Consider the following 27,849-nt stretch of genomic DNA (forward strand, 5'->3'; position numbering starts at 1 on the left):
CATTTACCATGGGGTGGTGGTGGTGGTTTAGTTGCTAAATCATGTCCAATTCTTGCGACCCCATGGACTATAGCCCTCCAAGGCTCCTCTGCCAATGGGAATTCTCCAGATAAGAATAGTAGAGTAGGTTGCCATGCCCTCCCCCAACCCAGGGATCAAACCCAGGTCTCCCACATTGCAAGAGGATTCTTTACCTTCTGAGCCCCCAGGATAGCCCTGAGGCAAGAATACTGGAGTGAATTGTGATTTCCTTCTCAGAGGATCTTCCTGACCCAGGGATTGAACCTGAATCTCCTGCACTGCAGGCGATTCTTTACTATTGAACCACCAGAGAAGCCCTTACCATGATTTGGCACTATTAAAACTTTTTAGGACTTCCTTGGTCCAGTGGTTAAGAATCTGCCTGTAAATGCAGGTGACACTGGTTTGATTCCTGGTCCAGGAGGATCCTACATGCCGCAGAGTAACTAGGCCTGTGTGCCACAGCTACTGAAGACTGCAAGCCTACAGCCCGTGCTTCGCAAGAAGAGAAGCCACCACAGTGAGAAGCCCATGAACCACAGTGAAGAGTAGCCCCCGCCTGCCACAACTACAAAAAAAGTCCCAGTGCAACAGCTAAGACCCAGTACAGCCAAAAATAAATAAATTAAAATTTTAAAGTGCTTTCTGTATATTGACAAATTAAGTCCTGACAATAACTTACAAAGTCAGCATTATTATTATCCCTATTTTAGGTTGAATATTTAGAAAAGCTGGGCTTTCAACCCAGAGAAAACAGCCCTGGAGCTCCCACTGCCAAGGCAGAGCCCCTTTGCACTAAGAAAACCCAGAAAACATCCCACATCTTCCGGAAAATTCTCCTGGACTGCTCTGACCCAGACCAACCTTACTGACATATTTTATGTTGCATTTTTCACATTCAAGACTGTGTCCAGTTTTTTCCCCCAAATATGCTCCAAGCAACTTCTTAGGTGCTCAGCCTTATCCTATTCATCTCCCCTGCATTGCATGGCTCTGCTTTGCCCTACACTCTCGTGTGGTTCTCTAGCGACTGCTTTACATGTACCGGCTTCCTCTCCAAAGAAATTATGCCCTTATTTATGAGGGCGAAGCAAGCATTGATCTCTGCAATGTCCCCTTACCTGTGGTCCTGTGTTGCTGTTCTCCTTGACTAGACAGTATGGCATGGTGGTTAAGGAGTCTGCAGACCCAAGTTTAAATATAGGCATGACCTCTTTCTAGTTTCATATTCTTTTTTTTTTTTTTTTTTCTAGTTTCATATTCTTGGGTGGAGCAGTAAACTTCCCTGAGCCTCAAGTTCCTCCTCTGCAAAATGGGGATCTTTTCACTCAGCTGATAGAGAGTTGCAATGTGCTAAGAACTGAACTGGGAGAAGGAAATGGCATCCCACTCCAGTACTCTTGCCTGGAAAATCCCACTGACAGAGGAGCCTGGTAGGCTGCAGTCCATGGCGTCTTGAAGAGTCGGATACGACTGAGGGACTTCACTTTCACTTTTTACTTTCATGCATTGGAGAAGGAAATGGCAACCCACTCCAGTGTTCTGGTTTGGAGAATCCCAGGGATAGGGGAGCCTGGTGGGCTGCCATCTCAGGGGTCGCACAGAGTCGGACACGACTGAAGCGACTTAGCAGCAGCAGCAAGAACTGAACTAGGCAAACATAAACCCTGGCCTCAAGGGGCTTCCAGGTCAACTCCTTTCTCTCAGGAGAATGAAATGACATGATAAACCAAATAAAGTGCTTCCTTAGCTTAGGTCAGGGGGCCATGTAATAGGCACTCAATAAATGTTAGCTATTCATTTAATATCTTCTATTTAATTAAAAGCAAGCAATCCATTCTGACACCTGAAGAAAATTTAATTAAACCTCACACTGCACAGATACAATATTATACATTACTCCATCTCAAGCTTTTACTGATTTTGCTTGTCATTTCATGTCAGTAGCAGCTATGCCAGGGCCTGGGAAATCAAGACAGCCCCTCTATCCCCCTTTACCATCCTTTTTTTTTTTTTTTTTTTGTAGGCTGGTGGTCAGAATAAGGAGAAGAAGGAGAAGAAAAGGAAGAGGAGGAGGAGGAGAAATGCCAATACCAGGGTAACAGAAGCAAGTCTCTTTCAAATATTGATACTGGATGATTCAACCAAAACATTCACAAAAATATGGAGCTGTATAATTGTGTAGTAGTCACAAAATATTCTTCAAAGTGGATTGAGTTTTAAAAATGAATTCATTCATATTGTATAGAGTAGTGGGTGTGGAACTGGGACACACATTTAAAGCTGTGTAAGAAATATTTTCTCTCGGCCCTGTCCCGTGTACTCCAGGGTTCTACTTGCCAACTCATTTGGAGACAATAGGAAAACCTCAATAGATCCTTCACCAATGGTCCTCCCTTCTTCCTCTTCTCTTCTTTGCTATCCTACACTCAGCATCAGATCAAGTTGGAACCCCTGTCTTGCCACTTATTAGCGATTTTGAATTAACCCCTCTCTCTCCTTTCTTCATCTGTAAAGAAAACACAATAAAACACTCCTGAATCACATAACTGTTCTGCCTGGCATTGGGGAGGCTTTCGCTTTCACCCCTCTTCTTTATCTGTCTCTGCCTCTCTGTGTCATCCTCTCTCTCTCTTCTTTCTTTTCTCTTTCTCTGTACACTCCCTCCCTTCTTTCCTTCTTTTTGTTTCTTTCTTTCAAGAGCCGAAACACCAGTTTGCTGGAATCTCAAATTAAGTCATTAGTCGGACCCAGTCCCATCCTTGGCTAGATTTTGCGCCTCTTGCAGCCGCCGGTGTTTTATTCCCTTTATTCTAAGGGCAGTCGAGTCGGGATGCTTGAAACCTGGAAAGCGGAATCAAGTCCCTCCCAGTGCTTTAGAGCCGGAGGGAGAGAAGATAGGCGCGGGCTGGCGACCCCCTCCCTTTTCCCCACTCCTGGCAGCGCCAACCGCTCCGCGCCCCTTGGCACCAGCGCCTTTTCTCTGTCGGGAAGACGAGCCCAGCCCACAGCCGCGCGGCGGGGGCCGAGGGCGCCCCCTCCCTTCTCTCGCTCCCCCCTCCCCTTCTTCCCCTCCCGATACAATGACTGGGCCGGAACAGCGCCTCAGCAGTGTCTCATTGGCAGCGGCCGCCCCAGCCCCCGGAGAGGCGGCGGGAGGGGGCAGCTGGGGAGAGGGAGCCCAGAGCCGGGGCTGACAGCGAAGAGATAGGCAGGACGGAAGGACTACAGGACGCGAGGAGGGCGGCCCGGAGCGCCGCTTTAAGTGTGGATCAAGCGAGGACGCGCGGAGAGCGGCGGCGGGGGCGACTAGCAACCCTGGGTCGGGGGATGCGGCAGGCGCTGGCTGCCTTGCGAGTCCGGGAGTCTGGCTGCGCGGCTCATGTGCTGAGCAGGAGCTTGGGCAGAGAGAAGGAAGAAAGCAGCCGCCCAGGAAGGCGCTACGTAGAGCGGAGTTGCGGAGCTGGCGCAGAGCCGGGTCCCCAGGTCCTGCGAGGTGAGCAGCCGAGACAATAAAGTAGCGGTCGACAGTCCGCCGAGCGCCCGAGGCTGGAAGCGAGAGAGCAGGTAGGTGGATGACTGCCCCGGGTGCCCGGAGCGCACTGAGGGGGACGACCTTGCGACGCGCCACCACGGCGCCGCTTCCCGTGCGCTCCAGGCGCAGCGCGCGCGTTTGGAGACCCCCAGTGGAGGTGCGGGTCCCGGGCGCTCCTGCCGGCAGGAAACCCCGCCCCGCCGCTCCCTGGCTGCCTGCAGCCTCCGCTGGAGTCCCTCGGGCACTTGGCGCGGCGGCGCTTCGGTCGCTTTGGTAGTGTGGAGACAGGAAGTTTGGCGGTTTCTGGGCGTTGGCGCTGGTGGGGTTTGCAAACGCGCCGCCAGAGACCATGTGCTTTGATTGCCGCGCGTTCGTGGGAGGTGGGGAGAAATGCTGATGAATCCCAGATCCCTCTGCCCAGAGATACTTTCAAAAAGCGGCGAGAAGAGTGGAAGGGGGAAATCCTTTGCGTCTGCAGAGAATGCTAAGGGTTTGGTTTGGCTGCTCTTTTCAAATAGGTGTGTCTGCCCCTAGCCGCTGCTGTGTTGAAGAGGCTGTATGCGTGTGGTTCGCTCCCTCTCTATTTTCTAGAATATTTCACTTTTTACTTTTGTCTAGGGAGGGAAAAACAAAGATGATATTTTGGGAAATTCCATTCGATCTGGGCTAGGGGATGAACTCTTCCTTTGCGTTGAATGATCTGTACTCCGAACGATATTGCCGAGCAGTGCCTGGTCTTGTTCACAAAAGGGGTGAGAGCTTGTATTAAACCTTCTCCGGATCTAAGAACGCTGCCGCAGGAGGAGATCTCGCTTGTTCTTTGTGTGGCCGCTTCCTTCCAGATGTGAGAGGGTTGGGCTGGGCGCTCCTGGGTGGGGTAATAATTATCGTGAACATTCCTGCGATCTGCTAGGACTTGTAAGCATACCAAAGCCAACTCCTCTGAACTTTGCGAACCGACTCGATCTGCTTGCTGGTACCCAGACAGCAGCATCTGGAAGGTGGCCCCTGGAGGGTGTGGGGGTGGGGGCAGAACGACCCTGGAGTGCTGACAGCCTCAGTCTTTAGGGAAAGGTTGTTGATCCTTCAAGGTTAGCTAGTGTTTGCCCATAAACTTGTCAACTCATTTGGAGGTTGGGTGCAGGATTTTAGCGCGGTCCCTGGCATGCTGTTTCCTGTCGTAAAGAGAATGTGTCTGTGGAGCTTCCCTATCAAACCTCTGCGGGGGAGAAGCAGCTTCACCTTACTTAACCTCAGCAGACTGCTCTTTAATCCCCCATACACACTCGCCTGCCCAGGAGACCCCGGCTCAATCCCTGGGTCGGGAAAACCCCCTGGAAGAGGACATGGTAACTCACTTCAGTATTCTTGCCTGGAGAATTCCATGGACAGAGGAGCCTATCGGACTACAGTCCATGGGGTCACAAGAGTCGGACACGTCTTAGTGACTGAGCACAAGCACACACATACCCTTTAGGAATGGTGCTTACGAGAATTTACTATGAAACAGGCATCCCAGTAGGCAGTTTGGGACCATCATAAACAGTCCACGGAGTGGTCAACTGAGCCCTCGAGGGAGGTTAAGTAACCTGCCATAAGTTACACTGATAATTTTTTATTTACATCAGGTCTGTTTCCAAATGCCAGGCTTTTAACCATAACAGTGCCTTTAACAAGGCTGTGTTGTGGTGACACTGATAATGATGAAGCAAAAATAATTACAACACAACAATGGATTCATAAGATTAAATCAAATGACATTGAAAAGAATGGCTGAACCAAGGTAAACACTCAGGGTATAATTTGGTCTCTAAATTCAATGTCATAAACTAGGCGATGGGTATATTGATAACTCTATGAGTCTTACTTCTTTTGTGTATCTGAAAAATTTGATATAAAGAGTGAATGTACCTGCACTCATGTGCATGCACGCGGACACACACACACACACGCACACATTCACCCTTACCTTTTGAACAGTGCTTATTATTGTTTTCTAAAAGATGGCCAGAAGTATTTACGCAATTCCAAGAACTTCTTGAACATAAGAGGTTTATCATTTCCTCATGACATCCGCAGATATTAATTAAACACTTCATTTGCTTCAATTCAGTAATGCAGGTATAATGCATTTGAACACTATGATGATGGAAATCCACCTAACCTACTATTATAGTTAGGTCTGTTTTTCATGATCCCTGGGAAAAAGTTCTCAGAACTCTCTTCCGAGCATGCAAGCGATTGTCTTAAACTTCACTTGGTTTGGAAATGAATAATGGTTTTGAATTTGCATGTTAGTGGAGGGAAAGTTAATGGCTTCTCAAACAGGCAGACAACTGTGCATGAGCCTGACAAGCTAGAAAAGTATGGGCAGAGTTAAGTTCACCAGCCTCTCTGGAGTGGAAATGCAGTTTTCTCAGGACTGTTTACTGGACTGGCCTCTATTTCTAGCAAGCCTGAGAATCCGAGCTGTCCATTTGAGTCCACAGATTGAATCAAGACTCTGCAGTGCTTTTGAGCAGACAAAAAGGAAATTTTGGCTAACTGACAATACAAATAAGGTACATGGAAAACAGTTAAAAATATCCTGTCAGCTCCCCCACCCCCGTCAAAAATGTCCTGTCTTGTCCAGCCTGCAGTAACTGTCTGAAACTTCAGGAACTCTTCATTTTTATTTTACACACATTACACACTTAAATGAAGGCATCAGTCTTATACTGCAAGGAATTTCTCTCTCTTTCTCCCTCCCTCTCTCCATCCCTCCCCCTAAATCTGCCCTAGAGATCTGATGTTATCATGAAGGCACTATTTTAAAATACTCAGCCACTGCTGAGGTTCAGTGAAATTATTAAATCATGTAACTCAGCTCATCAGCAGCACTTGGGTCTTAATTTCCTTAGATATCTCTCTTCTCTCTCTTTGTAGACGTGGTTTTTGTTTTGCTTTAAAAGCCACATACCTTTTTTTTTGGTAATTCATTTATATCTCGGTCATTAAAATTCTTTTCTCTTTTCTGTTAAGTGCCTGTCCTGTGTGGCCAGAAAGAAACTGTAAAGTAGCAATTTTCTGTTGCTAGATGTTTGGTTTAGGAGCCAAACCTCCTATTTTCCTCAATAGCCTGTGTCAGTTTTAAAAAAATCTCATTCTTTCCGGTGAAATCCATTTTTAACCTAATCTTATAAAGCAGTGTTTTTGAAAACGAAGTTCAGGAAATCAGTTTAGTGGGTCACATCAGTTTTTTCCTTTTAAGTATTACAGGGACAGAAAATATCAGCATCATCTTAATGTCAGTAAAGGTTCTGTAGTTTCATGAACCTTTGAGTCCGTCCTGAATCTGAGACTGTGTGTACACTTTGCTGGATAAAGTATAATTCACACTATGATTTGCTATGAAAAAGTTTGCAAGTCACTGCCACAGGATGTGTTTGTATCATAAGTTGATAAACACGCAATTTAAATAGAATTAGAATATAGACATATATATATATATATCCCATATATACAGATTGAATTTTCTAAAAGGTGCATAGGTAAGACTGATTTCAAGAGCATCTTCCTCAGGGTTGAACAGTGACTTCAGGATCTGATTAATTTTTTTATCTTTCATTCTGCCTTTTTCTTCCTTTTTGTTCCCTGTTGGGTGACAATGACGGTAGCAGTTGCCGGTTTACACAATTCCAGATTCAAGACCAAGAGAAAAAGCATAAACCCTCCTTCTCCAGTTGCTGAACAAAACGTCTCAGCACCAGTTTTGACTGGCCCAGTTGGCTTGGCTGAAGGAAACTCTTTGCCCTAGTGGGAGTCCCACCCAGGCCCTGTGGACCGTGGATGCGGGAGGCCCTGACCTCCAGGTGAATACAATTGCTGGGAAGTGAATGAATGTTCGCCACAACACACAAGTGCCTAACTCAACATAGACTGATTTCTGTTCTCTTTGATGCCCAAGATAATGGAGGACAAGCTGATTTATATTCAGGCAGATAGGTTTTCGCTATGATTTTTCGTGTGTGTAAGGAAAGCTTTAGCTGTCACTTTACCTTGGTCAGTGTCAAGATTTGCAGATCAAAATGTAGAACAGGTCAAAGAGATGGTGGTGTCTATACTTTCCGGTGACACTGAGGGGCAAAAAAAGGCAGATATACTGATTTAAAACCCACTGCAGACCCCAAATCTCTTTTTTGCACCCATGTGCAAATCTTGGGAGGCAGTTCTTTTAGTCAGTGTGTTGTGTGAATGTGGTGACCATGGTTATTTTGGTAGTGTCTTCCAGAAAAGTCTTTGAAGAGTACATCTCCTTAAGGCCCAAGGTGAATAAATTCTCTGCTTGGCAGCTCTTCAGCCTGCAGGTATTTATCTGAGTCAGTGTTGCTTCACCCCTGGGGATGTGCTGCTTTTAATTGTCCTCTGTCACTTTATGTACAAGTATCCAGTGGGAAGGGGACCCTATGTGTGTTTGGCTATGAGAATAATATTCATTTCCAGCAGAGGATCCTGGAAGTCAGGTGATCATGCTGGCTTACCTGGGTCAGTCCTGGTTAATGTCTGTGACTCCAGTTTGAATGATAACTTATATGGTTACTTTACCTATAAAGGATGTTTTGGGGGGCCATGATTAGAGGTCTTTTTAATAGATTAAATTATAAAGAGCTCCTCTTACCAGGCAAGATTAAATGATATTTAAGAATGCGTGCCAGGGCTTCCCAGGTGGCGCTGATGATAAAGAATCCATCTACCAATGCAAGAGGATGCATGTTTACATGGTAAAATATAAAGGAAAGTGGCTTAACGTTTTTTGTGCTTTAATTTCTTCATCTCTAATGTAGGGAGAATCAGAGTTCCTACCTCATTGTGTGGATAGAGGATAAAATAAAATTGTTTCATGTGGTGCCTGCTACATACTAAATATTTAATAAATGTTAACTATTATTTGTGCTTTGATGAAGCTAGGAAAAATAGTAATAGTTATGTTTTTTTAATTGAACACTATGTGCCGCATTTAAGTCTAAGAATTTTTTTAGCTATCATTTTCTTTATTTTTACAAGTCCTGTGATCTGAATGTTATGGCCATTTGTTGTTGTTATTACTCCCATTTTCCAGATGAGGAAAACCGAGATTTAATGACATTAGCAAGTAATGAAGCCATTACTTGCAACCCCCAGTCATTTTGATTTCAGAGCCTCTGCTCTCATTTATTATGTTATATTGTTAGACTTGGAAGGGAGTTTTGAGATAGGCCAGCCTTCAAAAATGACCCCAATATGTGATGTGACTTGGCAAGTTATTTAAGGGTGGTGCAGGCCAGAACCAAGGTTTTCTGCCTTCCACAACCATTGGTAAATTGAGGACAAACGCATCCACCCAGCAAGGTGAGAGCAGGTATGAACTGGAAATACTGGATCTGGAGTTGGGAAGATGTCTTCTAATTCAGCTACAAAATGTCTAGTACTGTCTTACCAGGGTACATAAACTCCTGGGGGTATATGAGTAAATTTTAGGTGATAGATGGAGAACCATTTTACTTCAGTGATTATTTTAATGTGTGCCAAAATAATTTGTTTTTACACTCAGAACTTCAAACTTTATTAAATAATAAATTTCGTCTTGCCTCGCCTAATAAATTATTAACAGACAATATTATTGCTTAGGGTGAGGCTAGCAAGACAGTGTCAATGTAAAATCACTTAAAAATATATATTAGGTGAAACATAGGGTGGGTAGTACTGGAAAATGGCAAAAGCTATAAAAGGGAAGATGTGAATGACTGAAGTCTGGGAAATGCTGGATTAGAGCAATGTTTGTCCAACTCTGTGCACAAGACTCAGTTGGGAATCAGATTCTGATTCAGTAGATCTGGGGTGGAGTCTGAGATTCTGGATTTCCAGCAGGCCCCCGGGAGATGTCATTGGCGCTGGTCTGTGGACCATACTTCACCTAGGAAGGGATCAGAGAACCTAGAAGATTCTTTGACACATGCTGCGTGTTGAGGATTTGAAGAAATGTAAGGTATAATGAAATACCACCTCACACTTGTCAGAATGGCTATTGTCAAAAAATCTTCAAGTGACAAATGTTGGCAACGATATGGAGAAAAGGGAACCCTCTTACACTATTGGTAGGAATACAAATTGGTACAGCTACTATGGGAAACAGTCTATAGGTTTCTGAAGGAAAAAAAAAAAACTAAACTAAAAATAATACTACCATATGACCCAGCAATTCCACCCCTGGGTATATATCTGAAAGAAACAAAAATACTAATTTGAAAAGATACATGCACCCCAACTGAAGGCAGGAGGAGAAGGGGACAACAGAGGATGAGATGGTTGGATGGCATCACCGACTCGATGGACATGAGTTTGAGCAAGCTCCGGGAGTTGGTGATGGACAGGGAAGCCTGGCGTGCTGCAGCCCATGGGGTCGCAAAGAGTCGGACACAACTGAGTGACTGAACTGAATGTACCCCAACATTCATAGCAGCATTATTTGTCCCTCAACAGATGAATGGATAAAGAAGATGTGATGTATTGGGTTGGCTTTTTCCTTCACATGTATATACACACACACATATACACACAATGGAATACTACTACTCAGTCATAAAAACAGAATGGAATTTTGCCATTTTCAACAACATGGGTGGACTTTGAGAGTATTATGCTAAATGAAGTGAGTTCAAAAGAGACAAATATGCATGCTATTGCTTGCATGTAGAGTATAAAAAATAAAACAAATTGGTGAATATAACAGAAAGAAACAGACTCATAGACATAGAGAACACATTAATGGTGACCAGTGGGGAGAGGGAAGGAGGGAGGGAATAAGGGTAGAGGATTAAGAGGCACAAATTATTAGGTGTAAAATAAATAGGCTACAAGGATATATTGTACAACACAGGGAATATAGCCAATATTTTATGATAACTATAAATAGAGCATACCTTTTAAAAATTGTGGATAACTATATTGTACCTCTGTAACTTATATTCAGTTCAGTTTAGTCGCTCAGTTGAGTCCGACTCTTTGCGACCCTATGGATTGCATGGACTGCAGCATGCCAGACCTCCCTGTCCATCACCAACTCCTGGAGGTCCATTGAGTTGGTGATGCCATCCAACCATCTCATCCTCTGTCATTCCCTTCTCCTCCCGCCTTCAATCTCTCCCAGCATCAGGGTCTTTTCCAGTGAGTCCGTTCTTCACATCAGGTGGCCAAAGTATTGGAGTTTCAGCTTCAGCATCAGTCCTTCCAGTGAATGTTCAGGACTGATTTCCTTTAGGATGGACTGGTTGGATCTCCTTGTTGTCCAAGGGACTCTCAAGAGTCTTCTCCAACATATCATACATCAACTATTTTTCAAAAAACAAAACCATAGAGAAATGGAATCCCATTTCCCAGAAGCTTAAGCTGATTGGGGAGAAAAGATGTGAAGGAAGGTGGGTGGTAAACTCCCCCATCCAGAGAAAGTGCAACACAGGAGAGAGAGGTACAGAGACCATGGTCTGCCCCAGAGATGCTGCAGTGGGGTAGCAGGAGGGGGTGGGGTTTTGGTTTGGTCTGAAAGATTCGTAGCAGCAAGTGGAGAGTTCCCAGACAGGCTTGATGAGCATGAGGAAGGGTGCAAGAAGCAGATAAGACTCCACAAAAAATGCCTGCACCTACAAAGTGGAAATTTCAGTTAACAATCTGATCAACACACTGAAACATTCACTTAGAATAAGCTCTGTCTTCTAAGACAAGCCCCGTTGCCTGGTCCTGATAGTCCGCATTGACTGTGTCTCTATCAGTGCCAGCTACTTGACACGTGCTTTCCAGACAGTATATATTTCATTCTGTCTCCACCATGAGCCACAATAGCTCACACTTTGTAGAGGTGAAAAGGGAGGCTTGGAGGGGCTGCACCCTCGTTCAGAATCACAGCTGGTTAGTGACAGACCTGGAATTCAGAGTCAGCTGGGTCTGTGTTCTTGGACAACATGCTGCAAGTGACTCTGCTTTGTGTTATCCCTGACAGTCACAGCCAGAGAGGCTCAGCTCTCTCTCCAGAGAGCATACCTCACCAGAGATGCTAATGGCTCATCTTGTTTCAGTTGAGAATATTGCCCCCGAAAACAGATCCTAACCCTCAGCCAGAGATGATTATATTTCTGCTTTGCTGAATAAGCCATGACCAGACTACAGTTTTTAGCATTGTGACCTTTTATGAGAAATGGGTTCAGAATTGGCCCCTTGCCCTACCCCTTTCTCCTGCAAATAAACACTGAATGTTTTGTTGCAACAAGGAGGCACTTTCCTTAGGAAGTCACCAAGTAGCCCAGAGAGACAGTTATTGGAAATAATTATGCCTCTGCCACAGCATGGGGCCCATCACTGCCCCTCCTGATTTTCAAAAGGTCTTGCTGGAATACCAGCATCCATCTTCCAGCTGGTGCTTATAACAGCCGACAGCGTTGGTAGGGAACCTGACAATGGATGAGGCCTGAGGATTGTTTTCTGGCTTCCCTTGTTGCACCTGACTGAGCCTAGCCATCAATTCAGTCCTCACCAAAGAGCAGGGGGACCATATGTGACCTGAATGGGAGGCCCAGATCACAGGGCCAGCTCTGGCCCTGGTTCATCCAAGTGTAATACTCCAACAGGGTTCTGCCAGATGAGGGCGGAGTTGGGGAGAAAGAGTTGTGATCCTGGATGGAGAGTCCGAAAGGCTGAGTTTTTATCCCATCTCAGCAGCACACTGACCTTAGCCATGTTAATTACCTCTCTGATTTCTCAAGTGGGGGATGATATTTACATTATGAACCACCAGACGTGTGCTCAGACTTCAAATCTTATTAAAGATTTGCACTTTATCCACAGCCATTGCACTCTTCTCGCTTTAAAACTTCTAAAAGGGCTCAGAGAACACCTCCCCGTGCTCAGAGGGATGGAGGAGAGACAAGATGAACGTAGAGAATTAAAAGATACAAACTACCATGTATAACACAGAGAAGCTACAAGGATATATTGTACAGCCAAGGGAATATAGCCAGTATTTTCTATCTTTTAAATGGAGTATAAGCTATAAAAATATTGAATCACTATATCGTACACCTGAAACTAATATAGTATTGTAAATTAACTATAATTTTTTTAAAAAAGTCTTAGATAAATGCATTTAAAAGAGCTTCTTTATCCGTAGTGTGCTGGTTGGTGGAACATTTCAGTAATGTTATTTGCTGTGCGGTAAAAAATGATCTTCAGCGTAACTTCTCCTATCAAGTAACCTTTCAGTTTTAAACAGATCTTGCAACATTAAGATAGGGTGACTTCTTTGATAAATCAGAAAAGTTAAGGGCATTTGAGGCTACCACAAATGAAGTGATTGCATCCATTTAAACCTGCAAGTTGAAATGCAGGACCCTGATTAAGTAATAAAAACCATGTGCCCTTAGACTGGGAACAGAAAGCCCAGTCCCAATGTGACCGTAAGACACAAATTGAGGACATATCATGGTAATTTGCTCCAACTGTGTTAAATTAATTCAATTTGTATTTTGAAGAGAAAAAAAAAAAAAGAAGCATGCTGTTTTATATACTTCCCTGTGCCCACTCTAGCTGTACTTTCACTGCCTAGAAGAATGGACTGTCCAGTTTACTAGGGTCAAAAGTTTGATTCAAACAAATTAAGAGTAAGAAAGTATTTTTACAATGACGCAGCTGCTGTAAACAGTTCGAGTCATGAGTGGGTCTTGGTGCGCTGTCTGGCACTGAGCTCGATTACGCTTGGAAAAGCATAGAGGTGGACTATCGCTGGTCCTTTTCCGATCTCAGAGGAAAGCTGGGAAAAAAGGGTATTTAAAAATTGGTATTTTGTCAGCAAATGTTCATTCTATGGGAAATGTTAACTGCCTTCTCTCAGAGTACACAGTGCAAACTTCCACCCCGCCCTTCTGCAGGTTCACTGATACAGCATTGTCAAGGAATAAGACATCTGTTTCGTTGGAGTGATTTTTCCAGGTGATTACAGCTTACCTCTGCCCACCTACATTATATTTTTGCTTGAACTGTTTCTGATGGAAACGTGACACATGCTTCTTTACTTTTTTACATGGAGTTTACAAATGTGTTTACAACTTTCCTTGACTTGGGCATCCAGTTTCGTCCCTTGCCATCATCCTGTTACTGTTTGACAGCAGACTTGCCTTGGGCTGAGTGACTTTGTATAAATAATCACATATTTTTATTCTTTTGTAGTTATCATTATTCCTAATAATACCGCTCCTCTGGGTAGTTAGCAAATCCCAGGCAGTGTGCTAAGAATGTCATATACATTATAGTCTTGGTTAATCTGCCTGACTCCCTACCCCCACCAAGAAACGAGATTATTCCTTCCATTTAGGGTGAGAAAACTGAGGTTTAAAAAACTGGTAGTGAGTGGTGGAGCTGGAATTTGAACCTGGGTCTCTAACTGCAGGATGTCTGTTGCTAGGTGTTACAAGAGTTGCCTCTTGCTCTGTTTCTCCTCTGCATATTTCTGTCTCTCCTCCTTCTTCTGAAACCTTCCCCCAAGTAAAAGCCCAAGATGAGTTCCGTGTCTTTTTTTACGGAGTATTTGTTGGTATCTTTTTCCTTCAGTGGAGTTCTGGGAATATTTTTGCTGATTCCTAGGTTCCCAGGCATCTTCTGCACAGTTGCAGTTTCTGGAGGTCAAACCTGCGAGTTCATCACTACATGCGCTAAGGCTTTGGGTGGATTGGTTATAGCAGGGGTCCCCAACCTCTGGAATCTAATGCCTGATGATCTGAAGTGGAGCTGATATAATAATAGTAGAAATAAAGGGCACAGTAAATGTAACGTCCTGAAACTGATCCCCTCAACCCCGTGGTCCACAGAAAAATTGTCTTCCATGAAACAAGTCCCTGGTGCCTAAAAGGTTGGGGATCACTGGGTTATAGAATTTACTGCATTATGGTTTAATAGCATAATCAAGAAACCTGCAATCAGAGGAATGCCTGACAAGTCTATAATTTAGGGGTCAGCAAACTTTTTTCTGTGAAGGGCTGGTTACTAAATATATTAGGTTTTGCAGGCCGTACGGTCTGGGTTGTAGCTACCTAAATCAGTCTTTGCATGGCAAGAATAGCCACTGCTGCTGCTGCTGCTGCGTCACTTCAGTTGTGTCCGACTCTGTGAGACCCCATAGACGGCAGCCCACCAGGCTCCCCTGTCCCTGGGATTCTCCAGGCAAGAACACTGGAGTGGGTTGCCATTTCCTTCTCCAATGCATGAAAGTAAAAAGTGAAAGTGAAGTCGCTCAGTCGTGTCCGACCCTCAGCGACCCCATGGACTGCAGCTTTCCAGGCTCCTCCGTCCATGGGATTTTCCAGGCAAGAGTACTGGAGTGGGGTGCCATTGCCTTCTCCAAGAATAGCCACAGATAAGACATAAAATGATACATGAAGCTGTATTCAAGTAAAACCTTAATTACAAAAACAAGCAGTGGGCAGGGATTGGCCCACAGGCTTGTCGTTTGTCAACACCTGTTACAGTGGACAAAAGAGCCACTCAGGGTATTTAAAAAACCAAGCTAGGGTGAGAGTTCAGAGGCTGTGTAGAGCAGTGATTTCACCCAGAGACTCTGGAGACAATGCCTGGATGTGTCTCCCATCTTACCCACTAACTACTGTAACTTAGCCAGTTATCTTAACCTCTATGTTCCTCGATTTTCTGTCTTTAAGGTTAGGACAGTAATAGTCCTTCCCTTTCAAGATTGCTTTGCAAATTAAAGGAATTGTTTGTCAAGTACTGAGAACGATGCCCAGAGCGCATTTACGTTTTGAAAGTGACCCTGAACTTAAATGTCAGCTGAAAAAAAAAAATTGTCTCTAGTTCTTTGGTTGTAAAAATCAGAGTGAAATTGAAGAGTGTGACTGGTTTTCCTTTATCATCTGTGTCTCTGCTTTGCTGCTGTTGGGATGTGGCTGGCTGTGGGGTAACACAACATTCTTAGTTAAGACAATGAATTTGGAAACATTCTCTATCTCTTGCCTTTCACCCCCTTCACTCAATCGATCAAGATGGGGCTTGGCAGGTGTACTCCCCACTTGGGAAGCTCTGGGTTCTCTATCCTATTTGGGGGTGAAAGGCAACCTGTAAAATAGTGGCCTCACGTGTGTTCAAAAGGATACCGCTGACACTCCTGCTCCACCCTGGGTTCTCTCTCACCTTTCTTCTCCTGGCCACCCAGCTATTTTTAGTGACGTGTTTTAATCAGAGATGAACTTGTGAAGATCTCTGGTCCCAAAATAAAAGAGTATGTCACAGCTGAATGAGAGAGGGGGGAGTCATGCCCCAGGTCTGAGGACATAAATAGCAGAGGGTGTGAATGCACCAGGATGTGGGAATCGCTGGGAAGCAGAATCCACATGTGTTGTATGCACAGCACAATGTGAAAGGAAGACCTGGGAATTTGAAGGTTAAAGGGAGAGTGATGTTATGTATCAAATAAGGTAATTTTGACCCTGAAGTTGACATGTGAGTCTTCAGGGGAAAGTTGCAAGTAGATCTGGAACCAGAAAGATACGTGTTTGATTCCAGAGTCCGTGACCCAGTTGTACATTGTGCAGACCATTGTACCCTGTGAGCCTCAAGAGGAAGGTTACTCCCAACTCTTCAGTGTGTGTAAAATAGGTTAAGATAACAAGACATCATTCTTAAAGTTCTCTTGTTGATGGGTCACTGTCAGACTCAAAAAAATAATAATAGTGATTAATTCTTGATTGAAAAGTTTGGGTAAAGATGGCTTTTCTTTCTTTCCTTTTTTATATTATTCTTTCAAGCCTGCATCCTTGAAATGGCCAAGTGCAGGAATGGTAGACAGAATGTACATACTAAGGATGGAGGGGGAGGTGAGAAGTTTCCAGTTGTTCGGGCCCACCTTATGAGTCATCTGGCAGGCATGTCCTCTCGATGACCTGCTCCCACACCAGGAGATGCCAGATCTTCAAGGTGGAAAGTGTGTGGGTCCCTCTACTACTGTGTGGGCCAGAGCACTGCTACCAGCTCCCACCCGCTGCTAGGCCACTCTCTACTTGGACTCAAACCAGAACCAATCTAAACCACTCTTGCTTGGTCTGTGCTCCAACCAAGAACCTATGTTGTAACTGATATAAAGGTTTGACACATGACTTAGCTTCAACCAACTGGGAGTTGCTAGAAAGATCATGGGAGTTGGAGCCAGAAGACCTGGGTTTAATCCTAGTTCTGTCACTTGCTAACAGGATAATATTGAATAAGAAACTAGCCTAAACCTCTTCTGTGACTGACATGCATTACCATATTTAATATTCTGCAGCAAGCCTCTGGGGCTGAAATGCCTGGCACAGTGCTTGGCACAAAGTCAACAATCAGTGAAAGATGACTATTGATGTTATTCATATGCGGATTAATTATTCACAATGCTAAGTTGTTGCTGATCAACTCAAGCAGTGTTAGTAACTTTATACCTGCTGGCTCTGAGGTCTGGAATGAATTTTGCTAATTTCTGAAGTGGTTGGGTGATCCATGGCCAGTGAGCGGGCCAGCAGAAACCAGAAGTTCCCTTAGCCCCTGTGCGTGGCATTTATCTACCTTGGGTAAAGGATATCAGATCAGATCAGATCAGTCGCTCAGTCGTGTCCGACTCTTTGCAACCCCATGAATCGCAACACGCCAGGCCCCCCTGTCCATCACCAACTCCCAGAGTTCACTGAGACTCACGTCCATCGAGTCAATGATGCCATCCAGCCATCTCATCCTCTGTCGTCCCCTTCTCTTGCCCCCAATCCCTCCCAGCATCAGAGTCTTTTCCAATGAGTCAACTCTTCGCATGAGGTGGCCAAAGTACTGGAGTTTCAGCTTTAGCATCATTCCTTCCAAAGAAATCCCAGGGCTGATCTCCTTCAGAATGAACTGGTTGGATCTCCTTGCAGTCCAAGGGACTCTCAAGAGTCTTCCCCAACACCACAGTTCAAAAGCATCAATTCTTCGGCACTCAGCCTTCTTCACAGTCCAACTCTCACATCCATACAGGACCACAGGAAAAACCATAGCCTTGACTAGACGAACCTTTGTTGGCAAAGTAATGTCTCTGCTTTTGAATATTGCTATCTAGGTTGGTCATAACTTTCCTTCCAAGGAGTAAGCGTATTTTAATTTCATGGCTGCAGTCACCATCTGTAGTGATTTTGGAACCCAGAAAAATAAAGTCTGACACTGTTTCCACTGTTTCCCCATCTATTTCCCATGAAGTGGTGGGACCGGATGCCATGATCTTCGTTTTCTGAATCTTGAGCTTTAAGCCAACTTTTTCACTCTCCACTTTCACTTTCATCAAGAGGCTTTTGAGTTCCTCTTCACTTTCTGCCATAAGGGTGGTGTCATCTGCATATCTGAGGTTATTGATATTTCTCCCGGCAATCTTGATTCCAGTTTGTGTTTCTTCCAGCCCAGCGTTTCTCATGATGTACTCTGCATATAAGTTAAATAAACAGGGTGACAATATACAGCCTTGACAAACTCCTTTTCCTATTTGGAACCAGTCTGTTGTTCCATGTCCAGTTCTAACTGTTGCTTCCTAACCTGCATACAAATTTCTCAAGAGGCAGATCAGTTGGTCTGGTATTCCCATCTCTTTCAGAATTTTCCACAGTTTATTGTGATCCACACAGTCAAAGGCTTTGGCATAGTCAATAAAGCAGAAATAGATGTTTTTCTGGAACTCTCTTGCTTTTTCTATGATCCAGCGGATGTTGGCAATTTGATCTCTGGTTCCTCTGCCTTTTCTAAAACCAGCTTGAACGTCAGGAAGTTCACGGTTCACATATTGCTGAAGCCTGGCTTGGAGAATTTTGAGCATTACTTTACTAGCATGTGAGATGAGTGCAATTGTGCAGTAGTTTGAGCATTCTTTGGCATTGCCTTTCTTTGGGATTGGAATGAAAACTGACCTTTTCCAGTCCTGTGGCCACTGCTGAGTTGTCCAAATTTGCTGGCATATTGAGGGCAGCACTTTCACAGCATCATCTTTCAGGATTTGGAATAGCTCAACTGGAATTCCATCACCTCCACTAGCTTTGTTCGCAGTGATGCTTTCTAAGGCCCACTTGACTTCACATTCCAGGATGTCTGGCTCTAGGTCAGTGATCACACCATCGTGATTATCTGGGTCGTGAAGATCTGTTTTGTACAGTTCTTCCGTGTATTCTTGCCATCTCTTCTTAATATCTTCTGCTTCTGTTAGGTCCATACCATTTCTGTCCTTTATTGAGCTCATCTTTGCATGAAATGTTCCTTTGGTATCTCTGATTTTCTTGAAGAGATCCCTAGTCTTTCCCATTCTGTTGTTTCCTCTATTTCTTTGCATTGATCATTGAAGAAGGCTTTCTTATCTCTTCTTGCTATTTTTTGGAACTCTGCATTCAGATGTTTATATCTTTCCTTTTCTCCTTTGCTTTTTGCTTCTCTTCCTTTCACAGCTATTTGTAAGGCCTCCCCAGACAGCCATTTTGCTTTTTTGCAAAAAAAAAAAAAAAAAAAAGGTAAAGGATATGTCTTAGGATAAAGTGGACAGGCTCCTGGGGTGGTGCCTTCTGATACCTCACAAAGGGTGAGGGTGGAGCTAAGGGTGAGGCACATGCTGATCAAGAAAAAACTGAGTCTTTTCCCTGACTGACCTGGGAAGCTAAAACCTTAGCACCTACCTGATACCAGTTCCTCCATTCTGAATAATAGAACCCCAGTCTTATTTGAGGTGGTAGTGTACTTTGCTAAAACACTACATTTCCCTTCCTCGCACAATATTAAATATGGCCAGCTGACCAACTGCTGACCAGTGAGGTTTAAGTAGTGTTCTGTGGGATGTTCAGGAAGGATACCAGCTGGGAGCTGACACAGGTGGGAGACTTGCTTTTTTGCCTTTCCATCCTCCCCCTCTTCCTGCTGCCAGGAATGTAGAAATGATGGATGGAGCTTCAGCAACCTTTCTGTGACTTTGAAGGCAGAAGCCACAGGCTCAGGATGGCAAGGTTGAAGATAGAGGGGACCTTCATTCTGCATGAAGAGGCTCCCCTGCCCAAATATCTGGGCACCATCCAAAGATCCTCCCTATTATTCTGGCTTTATGTGTATGAATGAGCCTTGGCCTCATTTTATATTACGTATTTCAAAAGTCTTCAAGACTACAAGTCCCAGTGCTAGAGAACTGCATAGCTACTCTCATCCTCTTGTGTGGCTAGGTTAATTCCTTCATCTTGCTTGCAAAGGCCTAGAGTCCAGCTTCCCAGCCAAATAAGCATATGATGCCATCGTTCTGTTCACTGCACTAAGGACTGGACATTTCTGTGCTTAACTGCTCTCTAATTGTTTTGATTTGTTGTTTAATGACCTTTCTGGGTGGTCAGGAAGTTTCTTCCAAACACTGTAATACTTCTTGTATTTTCTGTCCTGAATATGTGGATTGATTCCTGATGACTGTTCCCTCAGAGGAGGGATCCTTGGAAAAGGCCATAGAAAAATATCCAGTGGGGTAACCTGAGATTTGCAGGTTCTGGTCATTTCTGTTCAGTGAATAAACTTGACACTCTGCTGGTTATTCATCTGTTGATTATCATCTCCAAGCCCATCCTGCTCTCCTCTAAACTATGATCTGAGGTAGATGTCTATATACTACGTTTGCCACAGCCCCTTATTAGCTGGCTTCTGGTTAGGCTGTGAGTGGGAGGTGTTGACCATAGATGGGGATGGGAGAAAGGATTTATTTCTGTTTCCATCTCAAGTTTGCATCTTCTCAGCAGCCGCGGACCTCAGTGGTGCTTCAGCCTGCAAATGTGTACTTGAGAGGGAAGACTGATCCAGTCTGATATTTACAAACGTCATCATCTGAAGGCTGAGGAACACTTTTCACCAAAGCCTGTTTCTTTTACCTCCTGGGTGACACACAGAAAATTCTGTGTTCAACTTCCCCTTCAACAGTACATGAACCAAGAACTTCCAGATGTATCAGCTGGGTTTAGAAAAGGCAGAGGAACAAGAGATCAAATTGGCAACATTTGTTGGATCATAGAGAAAGCAAGAGAATTCCAGAAAAAGCTCTACTTCTGCTTCATTGAGTATACTAAAGCCTTTGACTGTGTGGATTACAGCAAACTGTGGAAAATTCTTAAAAAGGTAGGAGTACCAGACCGTCTTACCTACCTCCTGAGAAACTAAAGAAGTAACAGTTAGAACTGGACATGGAAAACAGACCAGTTCAAAATTGGGAAAGGAGTACATCAAGGCTGTATATCGACACCTGGCTTATTTAACTTATATGCAGAGTACATCATGCAAAATGCCAGGCTGGATGAAGCACAAGCTGAAATCAAGATTGTTGGGAGACATATCAATAACATCAAATATACAAGTGCTACCACTCTAATGGCAGAAAGTGAGGAGGAACTAAAGAATCTCTTGATGAGGGTGAAAGAGGAGAATGAAAAGCTGGCTTAAAACTCAACATTCAAAAAACTAATATCATGGCATCCAGTCCCATTACTTCATGATAAATAGATGGAGAAACAATGGGAATAGTGACAGACTTTTCTTGGGCTCCCAAAATCACTGAGGCCAGTTACTGCAACCATGAAATTAAAAGACGTTTGCTTCTTGGAAGGAAAGCTATGACAAAACTAGACAGCACATTAAAAAGCAGAGACATCACTTTGTTGACAAAGGTCTGGTGTAGTCAAAGCTATGGTTTTTCCAGAAGCCATTTATGGATGAGAGTTGGACCATAAAGAAGGATAAATGCTGAAGAATTCACACTTTCAAAGTGTGGTGCTAGAGAAGAATCCCTTGGACTGCAAGGAGATCAAACTAGTTAGTCCTAAAGGAAATCAATCCTGAGTATTCATTGGAAGGACTGATGCTGAAGCTGAAGCTCCAATACTTTGGCCACCTGATGCAAAGGGCTGACTCATTTGAAAAGACCCTTATTTTGGGCAAGATTAAGGGCAGGAGGAGAAGGGGATGACAGAGGATGAGATGGTTGGATGGCATCAGTGACTCAATGGACATGAGTTTGAGCAAACTCAGGGAGATAATGAAGGACAAGGAAGCCTGGCATGCTGCAGTCTATGGGATCGTAAAGAGTCAAATATGACTGAGCAACTGAACAACAACAACACCTCCCCTGCTGGAGGATTATGGTGGGGAGAGGAGGAGGCTGAGTTCTGGCTAGTGAATGAGGGTAGAAGTGTTTTTGCTGTTACCATATAAGGTGCGATACAAGGTGCCTCCACTACTTTCCCGACCTTCTTTACCCTCGTTTGCCTTCCGGATGCAGAAGATCTGGTGCCCAATCCTGAGGCCCTGGGAGTTGACAGACTAGAAGGAAGGATCCTGGGGTGCCCAGGCAATTTCAGGAAACAGAATTCCTTTCTACCCCACAGCTGTCCTGCCCTGGATTATGACACAATGAGAAAGCACCCTTTAATGTGCTTACCCCATGAGATCTGGGGGTTGGTTTTTATAGACATTAGCTTTACATACCTTAACTAGTATGTGGAAAGACTTCTGAAATTATAGCTTTTGACCCCAAGGCCTCTTGCATCCCAAGAATCAAAGTCAGAAAATGGCTTGGAATAAATAATAAGTGAATTAATCAAAGTACCACTAAACATGTGCAGACTTCACAACTTGTTAGAGGTTTCATCGTTCATTAATTCATCCTTTCAGGAAGTAATTTTTTTTAACATTTATTTATTTGGCTGCACCAGGTCTTAGTTGAGACATGCAGGATGTTTTAGGTGTGGCATGTGGAATCTCGTTCCCCTACTAGGGATTGAACTTGAGCCCCCTTCATTGGGAGCATGAATTTCTAGCCACTGGACCACCAGGCGAGTCCCAGGAAACACTTTTTGAGTACCTGCAGTATATGAGGGACCATGAGGACCCTAAAGGTTGAGAGAGTGTGACTTGGAGAGGGATGTAACTTTGGATTAGCAATGGAATAAAGCCTCTCTCTAGAGTCTGTGTTTCATCTGAGCTAGAAAGCTGAGATTTGGAGAAGGAAATGGCAACCCACTCCAGTATTCTTACCTGGAGAATCCTGTGGACAGAGGAGCCTGGTGGCTGCTGTCCATAGGGTCACACAGAGTCGGACAAGACTGAAGTGACTTAGCATGCATGCATGCGTTGGAGAAGGAAATGGCAACCCAGTCCAGTATTCTTGCCTGGAGAATCCCAGGGACAGAGGAGCCTGGTGGGCTGCTGTCTATGGGGTCGCACAGAGTCAGACACGACTGAAGCGACTTAGCAGCCGCAGCAGCAGCAGCAGCAGAATGCTGAGAAGGAAGCAGTCCTGTGAATACCTGGGCAGGTGTGCACTCCCAGCAGAGGGTGTGACTAATGCAAAGGCCAGAAGTAGGAACATGTCTGGTAAGTTTTAAGAACAGAAAATGAGCCAATGTGATTGGAGCAGAGTGAGCAGGGGAGAGAGTGGTAAGATGAGATTAAATCATGGTGTGCCTTGTGCACCACGTTGGTTGTGCCTTTGTATTTTATTCTGAATCCAGTGGGAAGCCAATGGGATAGTGAGCAGAGAGGTGACAGGATCTGATTCGCAACAGCATTTAAGTGTTGATTCCCCCAGGATAGGATAGACACTCACTCCAGACAGAACTAAGGGTGTTCTCCTGGGAATACCTAGAACAATGTCAAAATAAGAGAGTGCTGAAGACATGAATGTTGCAGGGAAGAACCAAATCTGGACTCCATGATGAATCTGTTTCTTTGACTGTAACCTTTGTTATCCGTTGCTTTTGTTATTATAATCATGCATAATGACCTTCCTCGGGGAGCCCTGCACGTCGTTGACTGAAGCAGTTAACACATCCCCTCCATAAGGTTGGTCATTCCAAGAGGTTTTTTCACGATAAGGATCTTTACTTCCTCAACTCCTCCCCCTCTCTGTCCTGTAAAAGAACCTGGCTTTCAGACCCAGATAGGAGGGTTATTTTGAGGCATTAGTCTTCCATCTTCTCTGTCAGTCAGCTTTCTGAATAAAGTCATATTCCGGTACTCTTGCCTAGAAAATTCCATGGATGGAGGAGCCTGGTGGGCTACAGTCAATGGGGTTGCAGAGTCGGACACGACTGAGCAACTTCACTTTCACTTTCCTTGCCTTAACACCTCATCTCTTAGTTAATTGGCCTGTTGTGTGGTGAGCAGACCGAGCTTAGACTTTTAACATGAACAAGCACCTTACAGGGAAGGCCAGGAGGGATTGATAAGCCTGTCTCTATTTTTCTTTCATTCTTCTCTTTCATTATCATTATTGAGCTTCTCCATAAAGTACAACTGGAGATGAGTGCTTGGGTGCCTGTGGTTTACTTTAGGAGGAAATCTCAAGGAGCAGGGGTTTGTAAACAAGTGTTGAAAGGAAAAAAAAAAAATGCACAGCCTAAAAGTGCAGAATTATGTTTCAGTTGGTGGATTTGCTGAGGGTTTAAGCCTGGGAGCAGTGCTCTCAGATAGTAAGAGAGGGACCAGAATAAGTGGGAATATTTGCAACAAAATCCAGGTAGTCCGAATATCAAAAGATTACTGTTAATTAAAGAAAAAAGATACCTTTAAAGTTAATGAATTTAGCACTTTTCTATGAATGGGAAGGTGCAAGAGTCTGGACTTACTGAAATCATTCTTTTGATATGCGCTGTAACTATCTAGAGCTAATACCTTTTTTTTTTTCCACCTTGAATCCTCTCAGGGTGCACAATCAGGGGCGGTTGCAGTGGCCTGTGGTTTGAAGGTCACAGGTCACAACATCCTTTGTTTACTGCCTTGGCAGGTGACAGTTCTTCATCCACAGAGGAAGAAGGATGCACACGCACACCATCACCAGAGGGCAGCTGCACCTCCGTCCCACTTGGGGTTGCTCCCAGAGATGCCATGCTACATGCACCTGAGAATTTTTCCACACAATGGGAGGAAAACAGGATTATTTTTCCGTGGGCTCTTGGCCCCCATGGTCTTAAACACTTCTTGAGTGTAAGCTGCCTCGTATTTCCAGGTTCGCTCAGGCCTCGCACTGAGTGCTCCTGGCAAACTCCCAAGCTGAGCCCCAGGGCAAAAAGCCTCAGGGCCTTCTCCTGTAGGCTTTAGCGTTAAATGGTCTTTTAAAATGGTAGGTTTTGATTCTACAGATGTCCGAGAAGCTAGCCAGAGAGAAAAAGGGTCTGGGTAGGGGAAATAGAAAATGGCAGCCAAAATGCCAGCAGAAGCCCCGAGGCATGGAAAGGCAGAGAAGGCTGCCTGTTGGAAGAAATGAGAGATGACTCTTTTTCAACAAAGAGTTTTGTGTTTGTTGCATGCTGTGGTTTCTTCTCTCTCTCTCTCTCTCTTTCTCTCTCACACACACACACACACACACACAGAGTACAAACCGCATGGAAAGATTTTTGCCCTCCCCCCCAAATGATACCCTTCTCTTGACTTAGATCCTTTGTACAACCTCCTTCTCTTGCCCCTCCCCAGCCATACACATATACATGCTTTGCCTGACTATTTCTCATTTATCCCTGAAGACCCACATCTCAATTTGATGGCTTTCCTTAACTTTCTAAACCTGGTAATTATATACACTGTCTTAGAGTTTTTTGATTTGTCAACTTAAAAATATTCACAACCTAAAAGTTGAGTTATGTTTTATTCAGCAGGGATTTTGCAGAATTCAAACCTAGGAGGCCGCATGTTTACCCTGAGAGAACTGCTCCAGTGAGGTAAAGGGAAGATCCAGGTTATATAGAAGTTTAGTAACAAAGGACAGGTAGTCTGAACATCAAAAGATTATTTTTAATTGAAATAAACCAGATATCTCAAGGAATTTAGTGCTATTTATGGATGGAATGGTCCAAGAGTCTGGGCTTACTGAAATTATTCCTTTGATATGCACCTCTCCTATCTGGGGAGAAGGCAATGGCACCCCACTCCAGTACTCTTGCCTGGAAAATCCCACGGACGGAGGAACCTGGTAGGCTGCAGTCCATGGGGTTGCTAAGAGTCGGACACGACTGAGCGACTTCACTTTCACTTTTCACTTTCATGCATTGGAGAAGGAAATGGCCACCCACTCCAGTGTTCTTGCCTGGAGAATCCCAGGGATGGTGGAGCCTGATGGGCTACCGTCTATGGGGTCGCACAGAGTTGGACACGACTGAAGTGACTTAGCATAGCATTCTCCTATCTGGGGCCAGTGTCTGTATTTTCACATCCTGAGTTTCTTCAGGGCTCACCTAAGGGAATGGCTGCAGTCTGAGGGCTGCTAGATGGCAGATATTCTTTTCCTTCCTGAGTTTACTCAGGGCTGCAATCACTAATGACTGTGACATCTTTTGTTTACTGATATAGTAGGAAATATCCCATTTCTCAAATTCTAAGAACCAGACCCCCATTCACAGTTCCAGTTAAAAATGACCAACCAAGCAAATGGATGTAGGGTAGTGTTTCTTTCTCAGCATGTAATTCCACAGACTGCTTACCTCAGGATCACTAGGGTGCTGGTTCTAAGTACCCATCCCTGCAGCCTGCCCACACCTGCTCAACCCCAAATCTAAGGAACTGGCACGTAAGCAAGCTGCCTGGGTGTTTCTAGTACATATCCATTTTCAAGAGCCACTGCTCCAGGAGATTCTCCCAGTGCTCTTTGCAAAGAGCAGTACTTATAACTGGGCCTGAGAGGAACCAGAACTTTGTCAAGCATCTTAGATCTGTAGATGATCTTGATTTCTTGTTTCCCCACTGGTCTCCTTATTTGCTTTCCTTTGCTTACACTTGGTTCCCTCGGTTCTGAATTCTATTGTTCTAACAGCCAGCTGGCTCAGCCTCAGAGTCCCCATCCCCAGTCCTGGGTTAATCCAGCTTGGACCACAGGTCACCCTTGCTTCAGCCAGCTATGGTCCAGGGGATGAAAGAGTTGATGTCACCTTCTCTGTAATTACTGTGGACTAGGAAATTTTTTTACAAAAAGCATATAAATCATCATTTCTAGTGCAGCATCCCATGGGGCTTTGACTTCCCTGATTCTAACATCTATTAATAAAATCTAATGTAATTGGCAGTATACTTCTAGTATCCACCATCAGACTGAGAGAAATCTAAGGACAAGACCACCATCTTAAGGACCTTTATATTCGTAAAACTTACCAGAGTGCTTATCCCCAAGAGAGGACTCAATAATTAAGATTGACCAGATATGTCACTGCAAATGTATAGGAGCACGATTCCACTGTTTTTTAAGTTTGAAATCAATATTATTAAGGCATTGTTCACGTACAGTGAAATATACCCATTTTAAGTGAACAGTTTGATGAGTATGACAAAGGTGTGTACCAGTGTAACCATGTGTCAGTCAAGATACAGAACGTTTCCATCACCCAAGGCTCCTTTCTCAAAGGGCTGCTTCTTAATTTGCTTTAGTAAAGAGCAGTCCAAGCTTGGATTCGGAAGGTGGTTCTCACAGTGTTCTCTCTCACCCACGAGCACCAGCCTTTCCTGGAAACTGACTAGCAGTGCAAATCTTTGGGCCCAAACCCCTGACCTGCAGAATCAGAAACTTTCAGGATGGGACCCTGCAATCTGTGTGATGCTGGTGAAAGCTTAAGTTTGATAAACACTGCACAAGATCAGCTGCACTGATCATTTAAAATGAGCAGCTGGAGTGGAGCCAGATGGATCACAGAAACACTTGAGAGCCTGCCCCGGAATCAAAAGGAAGTACAAAAATGGCGTGAGCTGATGAAGTGTTTTCTGAAGAAAAGGCTGAGTGGGGCCTGCAGGATGGATTACAGCAGGCTCTGGAAGATCCATTGTCACTGCAAATGCATAGAAGTACATTGCTCTGCTTCTTGAGGACTTTGGTAGTTTTAGACTTTGTGCAAAGAGGTATTTGCAAAGACTTTATCTTATGATGAGATTTGGCAGTTAGGTAGTTTTCCTCCCCTTTGAAAGGGTTTAGGTCATATGTCTAATCCTGATGCTACTTTCATTAGAATTTCCACCCCCCTCTATTCAGCTCTTCCTCGGCCTTTATGATGTTCATTTTTAAGATTTATGTGTATGATTTGCTGCTTTTTGTCCACAAGGTTACTACGCTGAACAAATCAACCTGACAGAGGATAGTGGCTGGGCAAGTCATCACAGAGGAAGGTGGAACAAAGGGAGTTTATTGTATGGTTGAATGCTAGTTTGAATAAACAAGAAATATGCACAAGTTCTAGCCTCAAGAACCATGTTGGCTGATG

At 44.3% G+C, this 27,849-nt stretch overlaps 1 protein-coding gene across 1 annotated transcript in view; it reads left to right on the plus strand.

Annotated features, from left to right (window-relative positions):
* Positions 1-3,449: 3,449 nt before the first annotated feature.
* FRMD4B (FERM domain containing 4B) overlaps positions 3,450-27,849 on the plus strand; it is a 359,361-nt gene continuing 334,961 nt past the window's right edge. The window contains exon 1 of the mRNA XM_019984894.2: positions 3,450-3,588. The gene's annotated coding sequence lies outside the window, so the exon portion shown is untranslated. The remainder of the gene's footprint in view (positions 3,589-27,849) is intronic.

The sequence above is a fragment of the Bos indicus genome, chromosome 22 (genome assembly GCF_029378745.1).
Source record: "Bos indicus isolate NIAB-ARS_2022 breed Sahiwal x Tharparkar chromosome 22, NIAB-ARS_B.indTharparkar_mat_pri_1.0, whole genome shotgun sequence".
NCBI lineage: Eukaryota > Metazoa > Chordata > Mammalia > Artiodactyla > Bovidae > Bos > Bos indicus.